The sequence below is a fragment of the Heterodontus francisci genome, chromosome 28, assembly GCF_036365525.1.
Source record: "Heterodontus francisci isolate sHetFra1 chromosome 28, sHetFra1.hap1, whole genome shotgun sequence".
Lineage (NCBI taxonomy): Eukaryota > Metazoa > Chordata > Chondrichthyes > Heterodontiformes > Heterodontidae > Heterodontus > Heterodontus francisci.
In genome coordinates, this window is record NC_090398.1 from 13,772,788 (window position 1) to 13,782,972 (window position 10,185).

The 10,185-nt window shown below is 46.9% G+C and overlaps 1 pseudogene; it reads left to right on the forward strand.

Annotated features, from left to right (window-relative positions):
- Positions 1-633: 633 nt before the first annotated feature.
- On the forward strand, positions 634-9,507 carry LOC137385223 (beta-1,3-galactosyltransferase 5-like; annotated as a pseudogene).
- The last annotated feature ends 678 nt before the right edge of the window (positions 9,508-10,185 follow it).

The following is a 10,185-nucleotide window of genomic DNA, read 5'->3' on the forward strand; positions in this document are numbered from 1 at the left end:
TACCCTGGAAACAGTGTACCCATACCCCAGGAAACAGTGTACCCATAGCTCTGGAAACAGTGTACCTGTACCCTGGAAACAGTGTACCCATACTCCTGGAAACAGTGTATCCGTGCCCGTGGAAACAGTGTACACATACCCCTGGAAACAGTGTACCCATACCCCTGGAAACAGTGTACCCATAGCCCTGGAAATGGTGTACCCGTACCTTTGGAAACAGTGTATCCGTGCCCGTGGAAACAGTCTACACATACTCACAAGTATTCATCTATTTCTTAAAAGAATTGAGTCACATGGAAAAACTAGATCCACGGATAAAAATTCAGCTAAGGTGAGAGAGTAGCTGTGAACAGTTGTTGTTCAGACTGTTGGGAAGGATTCAGTGACATTCCCCAGGGCTCGGTTTTTGGGCCAGTGCTCTTTTTGAAATCTCATCATGGTTTCGACTCAAGTACAAAGGGCATCATATAATTTCAAAGTTTGCAGATGATACAAAGCTTGGAAATGGATTAAACAATGAAGAGGAGAATTACAGAACTCAGGAAGACATAGACAGACTGGTGAAATGGGCAGACACAGGGCAGATACAGTTTAACACCGAGTAGGGTGAATTGATTCATTTTGGTACGAAGAATGAGGAGAGACAAAGAAATTAAACTGACCATTTCAAACGGGATGCTGGAACAGAGAGACCTGGACGTGCCAGTACGCAAACCATTGAAGGTGGGAGAGGGCGGCACAGCGGCGCAGTGGTTAGCACTGCAGCCTCACAGCTCCAGGGACCCGGGTTCAGTTCTGGGTACTGCCTGTGCGGAGTTTACAAGTTCTCCCTGTGACCATGTGGGTTTCTGCCGAGTGCTCCGGTTTCCTCCCACAGCCAAAGACTTGCAGGTTGATAGGTAAATTGGTCATTGTAAAGTGCCCCTAATGTAGGTAGGTGGTAGGAGAATGGTGGGGATGTGGTACGGAATATGGGATTAATGTCGGATTAGTATTAGGTGGTTGTTGGTCAGCACAGACTCGGTGGGCCGAAGGGCCTGTTTCAGTGCTGTGTCTCTAAATAAAAAAAAAACTGAGACGGCTATTGTGAAAAAAAAAGCATACGGGATCCCTGGCTTTATTAATACAGGAATAAACTACAAAAGTAAGCAAGTTATGCTAAGCATTTATAAAACACCAATTAGCCCCCAGACTGCAGTATTGTGTCCAATTCTGGGCACAACACTTTATGAAGGATATCAAGGACTTGGAGAGGGAGCAGACGAGATTGACCACAATGGTCTCCGGGATGAGGAGTTCAGTTCATGTGGAGAGACTGGAGAAGCTGGGATTGTTCTCCTTACAGCAGAGAAGGTTCAGGGGAGATTTAATAGAGATGTTCAAAATCAGGAGGAGTAAATAAGGAGAAACTGTTTCCAAGGCAGAAGGGCCGGGAACCAGAGGACACAGATTTATTGTGATTGGTACCCCTTCATTCCTCAGTGTCACCCTCCCTTCATCCTTCAGTATCTCCATCCCTTCATCTCTCTGTGTTCCTATCCCTTCATCTCTCAGTGTCTCCACTCCTACATCTCTCAGTGTCTCCATCCCTTCATCTCTCAGTGTTCCCATCCCTTCAGCCCTCAGTGTCTCCCTCCCTTCATCCCTCAGCATCTCCACCCTTCATCTCTCAGTGTCTCCATCCCTTCATCCCTCAGTGTCACCCTCCCTTCATCCCTCAGTATCTCGATCCCTTCATCCCTCAGCATCTCCACCCCTTCATCTCTCAGTGTCTCCATCCCTTCATCCCTCAGCATCTCCACCCTTCATCTCTCAGTGTCTCCATCCCTTCATCCCTCAGTGTCATCCTCCCTTCATCCCTCAGTATCTCGATCCCTTCATCCCTCAGCATCTCCACCCCTTCATCTCTCAGTGTCTCCATCCCTTCATCCCTCAGTGTCTCCCTCCCTTCATCCCTCAGTATCTCGATCCCTTCATCCCTCAGTATCTCCATTCCTTCATCTCTCAGTGTCTCCATCCCTTCATCCCTCAGTGTCATCCTCCCTTCATCCCTCAGTATCTCGATCCCTTCATCCCTCAGCATCTCCACCCCTTCATCCCTCAGTGTCTCCCTCCCTTCATCCCTCAGCATCTCCACCCTTCATCTCTCAGTGTCTCCATCCCTTCATCCCTCAGTGTCATCCTCCCTTCATCCCTCAGTATCTCGATCCCTTCATCCCTCAGCATCTCCACCCCTTCATCCCTCAGTATCTCGATCCCTTCATCCCTCAGCATCTCCACCCCTTCATCTCTCAGTGTCTCCATCCCTTCATCCCTCAGTGTCTCCCTCCCTTCATCCCTCAGTATCTCGATCCCTTCATCCCTCAGTATCTCCATTCCTTCATCCCTCAGTGTCTCCCTCCCTTCATCCCTCAGTATCTCCATTCCTTCATCCCTCAGTGTCTCCCTCCCTTCATCCCTCAGTATCTCCATCCCTTCATTCCTCAGTATCTCCATTCTTTTCATCCCTCAGTATCTCGATCCCTTCATCCCTCAGTATCTCCATTCCTTCATCCCTCAGTGTCTCCCTCCCTTCATCCCTCAGTATCTCCATCCCTTCATTCCTCAGTATCTCCATTCTTTTCATCCCTCAGTGTCTCCATCCCTTCATCCCTCAGTATTTCCATTCCTCCGACCCTCAGTGTCACCCTCCCTACATCCCTCAGTATCTCCATCCCTTCATCTCTCAGTGTCTCCATCCTTTCATCTCTCAGTGTCTCCACCCCTACATCTATCAGTATCTCCATCCCTTCAGCTCTCAGTGTCTCTATCCTTTCATCTCTCAGTGTTCCCATCCCTTCATCTCTCAGTGTCTCCACCCCTACATCTATCAGTATCTCCATCCCTTCAGCTCTCAGTGTCTCTATCCTTTCATCTCTCAGTGTTCCCATCCCTTCATCTCTCAGTGTCTCCACCCCTACATCTATCAGTATCTCCATCCCTTCAGCTCTCAGTGTCTCCATCCTTTCATCTCTCAGTGTCTCCATCCCTTCATCCCTCAGTGTTCCCATCCCTTCAGCTCTCAGTGTCTCCATCCTTTCATCTCTCAGTGTCTCCATCCTTTCATCTCTCAGTGTTCCCATCCCTTCAGCTCTCAGTGTCTCTATCCTTTCATCTCTCAGTGTTCCCATCCCTTCATCTCTCAGTGTCTCCACCCCTACATCTATCAGTATCTCCATCCCTTCAGCTCTCAGTGTCTCCATCCTTTCATCTCTCAGTGTCTCCATCCCTTCATCCCTCAGTGTTCCCATCCCTTCAGCTCTCAGTGTCTCCATCCTTTCATCTCTCAGTGTCTCCATCCCTTCATCCCTCAGTGTTCCCATCCCTTCACCTCTCAGTATCTCCATCCTTTCATCTCTCAGTGTCTCCATCCTTTCATCTCTCAGTGTTCCCATCCCTTCAGCTCTCAGTGTCTCCATCCTTTCATCTCTCAGTGTCTCCATCCTTTCATCTCTCAGTGTTCCCATCCCTTCAGCTCTCAGTGTCTCCATCCTTTCATCTCTCAGTGTCTCCATCCTTTCATCTCTCAGTGTTCCCATCCCTTCACCTCTCAGTATCTCCATCCCTTCAGCTCTCAGTGTCTCTATCCTTTCATCTCTCAGTGTTCCCATCCCTACATCTCTCAGTGTCTCCATCCCTTCATCTCCCAGTGTCCCCATCCTTTCATCTCTCAATGTACCCATCCCTTCATCCCTCAGTGTCTCCCTCCCTTCATCCCTCAGTATCTCCATCCCTTCATTCCTCAGTATCTCCATTCTATTCATCCCTCAGTGTCTCCATCCCTTCATCCCTCAGTATTTCCATTCCTTCATCTCTCAGTGTCTCCATCCTTTCATCTCTCAGTGTCTCCACCCCTACACCTCTCAGTGTTCCCATCCCTTCAGCTCTCAGTGTATCGATCCTTTCATCTCTCAGTGTCTCCATCCTTTCATTTCTCAGTGTTCCCATCCCTTCAGCTCTCAGTGTCTCCATCCTTTCATCACTCAGTGTTCCCATCCCTTCATCTCTCAGTGTCTCCACCCCTACATCTATCAGTATCTCCATCCCTTCAGCTCTCAGTGTCTCTATCCTTTCATCTCTCAGTGTTCCCAACCCTTCATCTCTCAGTGTCCCTACCCCTACATCTCTCAGTGTCTCCATCCTTTCATCTCTTAGTGCTCCCATCCCTTCATCCCTCAGTATCTCCATTCCTTCATCCCTCAGTATCTCCATCCCTTCATTTCTCAATGTCTCCATCCTTTCATCTCTCAGTGTTCCCATCCCTTCATCTGTCAGTATCTCCATCCCTTCATCTCTCAGTGTCTCCATCCTTTCATCTCATAGTGTCTCCATCCCTTCATCTCTCAATATCTCCATCCCTTCATCCATCAGTGTTCCCATCCCTTCATCTCTCTGTGCCCCCATACCTTCAGCTCTCAGTGTCCCCATCCATTCATTTCTCAGTGTTCCCATCCCTTCATCTCTCAGTGACCCCTCCTTTCATCTCTCAGTGTTTCCACCCCTGCATCTCTCAGTGTCTCCATCCCTTCATCTATCAATGTCTCCATCCTTTCATCTCTCAGTGTCTCCATTCCTTCATCCCTCAGTGTCACCCTCCCTTCATCCGTCAGTATCTCCATCCCTTCAGCTCTCAATGTCTCTATCCTTTCATCTCTCAGTGTTTCCACCCCTGCATCTCTCAGTGTCTCCATCCCTTCATCTATCAATGTCTCCATCCTTTCATCTCTCAGTGTCTCCATTCCTTCATCCCTCAGTGTCACCCTTCCTTCATCCGTCAGTATCTCCATCCCTTCATCTCTCAATGTCTCCATCCTTTCATCTCTCAGTGTCTCTACCCCTACATCACTCAGTGTCTCCATTCTTTCATCTCTTAGTGCTCCCATCCCTTCAACCCTCAGTATCTCCATTCCTTCATCCCTCAGTGTCACCCTCCCTTCATCCGTCAGTATCTCCATCCCTTCATCTCTCAGTGTCTCCATCCTTTCATCTCATAGTGTCTCCATCCCTTCATCTCTCAGGATCTCCATCCCTTCATCTCTCTCTGCCCCCATACCTTCAGCTCTCAGTGTCCCCATCCCTTCATTTCTCAGTGTTCCCATCCCTTCATCACTCAGTATCCCCTCCTTTCATCTCTCAGTGTTTCCACCCCTACATCTCTCAGTGTCTCCATCCTTTCATCTCTCAGTGTTCCCATCCCGTCATCCCTCAATATCTCCATCCCTTGATCTCTCAGTGTCTCCATCTTTTCATCTCAGTGTCTCCATCCCTTCATCTCTGTGCCCCAATACCTTCAGCTCTCACTGTCCCCATCCTTTCATTTCTCAGTGTTCCCGTCCCTTCATCTCTCAGTGTCCCCTCCTTTCACCTCTCAGTGTTTCCACCCCTACATCTCTCAGTGTCTCCATTTCTTCATCTCTCAGTATCTCCATCCTTTCATCTCTCAGTGTTCCCATCCCTTCATCTCCCAGTGTCTCCATCCTTTCATCTCTCAGTGTCTCCATCCTTTCATTCTCAGTGTCTCCATCCCTTCATCTCTCAGTGTCTCCATCCTTTCACCTCTCAGTGTCTCCATCCTTTCAACTCTCAGTGTCTCCATCCTTTCATCTCTCAGTGTCTCCATCACTTCATCTCTCAGAACCAGGCAGTTCAGTCATTATGTCAGGAAGAATGTCTTCACACAAAGGGGAATAGTAATCTGGAACTCTCTCCTCCAAACATTTGTCGGGACTGGGGGTCAATTAAAGGCTTTGAGCTTGAGATTGGTAGATTTTTTTGTTGGGCAAGTGTCTTAAGAGTTATGGAACCAAGGCTTATCCATGAGGTCAGTCATGATCTAACTGAATGATGGAGTAGGCACAAGGGGCTGAATGGCCTCCTCCTGGTCCAGTGTAACAGGCTCGAGGGGGCTGAATGGCCTCCTCCTGTTCCTGTGTAACAGGCTGAAGAAGGGGCTGAATGGCCTCCTCCTGTTCCTGTGTAGCAGGCTCAAGGTGCTGAATGGGCCTCCTCCTGTTCCTGTGTAGCAGGCTCGAGGGGCTAAATGGGCCTCCTCCTGTTCCTGTGTAGCAGGCTCGAGGGGCTGAATGACCTCCTCCTGTTCCTGTGTTGCTTGTCAAGCCTTTGTATTACATAGGAACATAGACTTAGGAGCAGGCCTAGGCCATTTGGCACCCTGAGACTGCTCTGCCATTCGATTAGACCATGGCTGATCTGCTGGTGGCCTTAATTTGACTTTCCTGCCTGTCCCTCATGACCCTTTGACTCCCTTGCCTCTTAAAAATCAATCTAACTCAGCATGGAATATACTCAATGACCCAACCTCTGCTGCTGTCTGGGGGAAGAGAATTCCACAGAATAACGAACCTCTGAGGGAAAAAAAATTCCCCTCATCTCCATCTTAAATAAGAGACCTCTTATTCTTAAACATTGCCCCTTAGTTCTAGTCTCCCCCATAGGAGGAAACATCCCCCCTGTATCCACTCGATCAAGGCCCCTCATGATCTTATATGTTTCACTCAGATCACCTCTCATTCTTCTAAACTCCAGTGGGTATCGGCCCAACCTGTTCAACCTTTCCTCATAAGATAAACCCTTCATCCCTGGACTTAGTCGAGTGAACCTTCTCTGAACTGATTCTAATGCAATTATATCCTTTTTCAAATAGGGAACCAAAACTGTACACAGTACTCCAGATGTGCTCTCACCAAGGTCCTGTGCAGCTGCAGTAAAACCACCCTATTTTTAAAGTCAATTCCCCTTGCAATAAACACCAACATTCCATTTGCCTTCCTAATCACTTGCTGTACCTGCAGACTAACCTTTTGTGATTCATGTACCAGAACACCCAGATCCCTCTGTATCACCGAGTTCTGCAATCACTCTCCATTTAAATAATATACAGCTTTTCTATTCTTCCTGTCAAAGTGGACAAGATCACATTTTCCCACATTATACTCCATCTGTAAAATTTTTGCTCACTCACTTAACCTATCTATATGCTTTTGTCGACTCTTTACCTCCTCTTGACAACTTAATTTCCTCCCTATCTTGGTGTCATCGACAAATTTAGTTACCATACATTCGGGTCCTTCATCTAATTCATTGATATGATTGTAAATAATTGAGGCTCCAGCACTGATATCTGTGGCACTCCATGAGTTACAGCTTGCTAACCCAAAAAAGACCTATTTATCCCTACTCTCTGATTCCTGTAGCTAACCAGTCCTTTATCCACGCTAATATTTTGCCCCCTACACCATGTCCTCTTATCTTGTGTAGTAACCTTTGATGTTGCAACTTATCAAATGCCTATTGCAAAGCCAAGTGCACCACATCTACAGGTTCCCTTTTATCCACATTGCTTGTTACTTCCTCGAAGAACTCTAATAAATTTGTAAAACACGATTTCCCTTTCACAAAACCATGTTGACTCTGTCTGTTTCCAATATGATTTCGAAGTATCCTGCTATAACCTCCTTGATAATGGATTCGAGTAATTTCCCTGTGACAAATGTTAGGCTAACTGGCCTATAGTTTCCTGCTTTCTTTATCCCTCCTTTCTTGAATAAAGGTGTTACATTTGCTATTTTCCAATCTGCTGGGACCCCTCCAGAATCTAGGGATTTTGGAAAATTATAACCAAAGCCTCCACTATCTCTGCAGCCACTTCCTTTAAGACCCCCCAGGGTGCAGGTCAACTGGTCCTGGAGACTTGTCAGCCTTTAGGCCTAATTGGTTTCCCAGCACCTTTTCCCTGGTGATGGTGAGCGTTTTCAGTTCCTCCCTCTCTTACACCTCTTGGTTTTCAAATATCTTTGGCAGGTTTTCTAAGTCTTCTACAGTGAAAACAGACACAAAATACCTGTTCAATGCCACCGCCATTTCCTCATTTTCCATTATCAATTCCCCAGACTCACTCTCTGGAGGACCAACACTAGCTTTAGTTACTCTTTTCCTATTTAAATACTTGTAGAAACCCTTTCTATCTGTTATTGTATTATTAGCTAGTTTTCTCTCATACTCTAATTTCTCCCTCTTGATTATTTTTTTTCATCATTCTTTGCTGGTTCTTAAAATCTGTCCAATCTTCTGACCCATCACTAATCTTTGCAGATTTGTACAGTGTTTCTTTCAATTTGAGACTATATCCTTAACTTCCTTATTTAGCCACGGATGATGCATCCGTCTCAAGGAATCTCTTTCTCACCGGGATAAATCTTTGCTGAGAATTATTGAATTTCTCCTTAAAAGTCTGCCACTGCATCTCTACGGTCCTACCTTTTTACCTCATTTCCCAGTTCACTCTGCCTTCATACCCTTGTAATTACCTTGCTATTTAGGTATAAAACACGAATGTTAGACCCACACTTCTCCCTTTCATAAAAAACGTAAAATTATATTGTGTTGTGAGAATCTGGACTCCATCAAAATCAGTTTGTTTATTTTATTTTGCAGGCAGTTCGCAGAATGAAGATCGCACCTCAGGAACACTGTCGTTTCAAATCATTTCTAAAAAAGAAACATTCATTTGTATTTGTGCCCCTTTGCTGATATTTATTATATATGGATATTTAGACTACCGCAATGTTGATCTTTGGCATCCTCCAAAGTTCAGTGACACCTCCTTCCTAATGGTGCCTGATAGCAGGTGTGACACCAGTCCCCCATTCCTGGTCCTTCTTGTCACCAGTTCCCTGAACCAGTTGGAAACTCGCTCGGCCATTCGCCAGACCTGGGGGAGAGAGCGGATAACACATGGCAAGAGAGTGGTGACCTACTTCCTGCTCGGGTACAGCCGGGACCATCAGGAGCAGCTGCTACAGGAAGGTTCGCTGTACAAGGACATCATCCAGAAAAGCTTCATCGACACTTATTACAACCTGACCACCAAGGTGCTGATGGGCCTGGAATGGCAGAATCGATTCTGTCCGTCCGCCTCCTTTGTGATGAAAACTGACTCCGACATGTTTGTCAATGCTGATTATCTGACGGAGCTCTTGTTGCCAACCAGTCACAGGAACATCTTCACCGGCTTCATCTTTAGGCATGCAAGGCCCATCAGGAACAAAGCCAGTAAATGATATGCCAGTGAACAAGAATACCCCCTGGAAACGTATCCGCCATTCTGCTCCGGTACAGGGTACGTGCTCTCAGCCGATGTTTCTCGCGGAGTCTGGAATGTTTCCCGGAGCATCCCCCAATTCAAACTGGAGGATGTTTATATCGGGCTGTGCCTGGCGGAGTTGAAGATCGAGCCGGTAAACATCCACTCACTCGCGACGTTCCACAAATCAAAGGTCGGGTTTTCTGTTTGTGCCTTTCGGAAACTCGTGACCTCTCACGGGGTGAAACCCTACGAGCTGCTGCTCTACTGGAAAGCACTAGAAGATGCCATTGCTGAAGACTGCCCTTGAAGTGCGTGAAGCAGGCCACCTTGAAGAGGTCTGTCACTTACCCTTCACAATGCAATTGCCCCAAACCCTTTATTATTCAGCATCATTACACCCTTGTAAGATCCCATCTCTGACATGGCTGCTGTGTGGGCATAATACTCACCGCACCTTCAAAATAATCAGTGACAAGTGCTTTGAGATGTCTCTCCGAGATGTGACGAGGTGTTTGGTTTATCTCTGCTCTACTGAAAAGTTTATAACTGCACTCATTTCCTCCTTTCTGTTCACATCAGTAATAATAATAATATGCAGTTTTCTGATTTGTCAGTGGGTTGAGTCGGTGGGTGGAGCCTTTTTGTTATTTGTTCATGGAATGTGGGCGTTGCTTGTTAGGCCAGCATTTATTGCCCATCCCTAATTGCCCTTGAGAAGGTGGTGGTGAGCTGCCTTCTTGAACCACTGCAGTTCATGTGGGGTAGGTACACCCACAGTGCTGTTAGGAAGGGAGTTTCAGGATTTTGACCCAGCGACAGTGAAGCAATGGCGATATAGTTCACAAGTCAGGATGGTGTGTGACTTGGAGGGGAACTTGCAGGTGGTGGTGTTCCCATGTATTTGCTGCCCTTGTCCTTCTAGTTGGTAGAGGTCGCGGGTTTGGAAGGTGCTGTTGAAGGAGCCTTGGTGAGTTGCTGCAGTGGATCTTGTAGATGGTACACACTGCTGCCACTGTGCATCGGTGGTGGAGGGAGTGAAT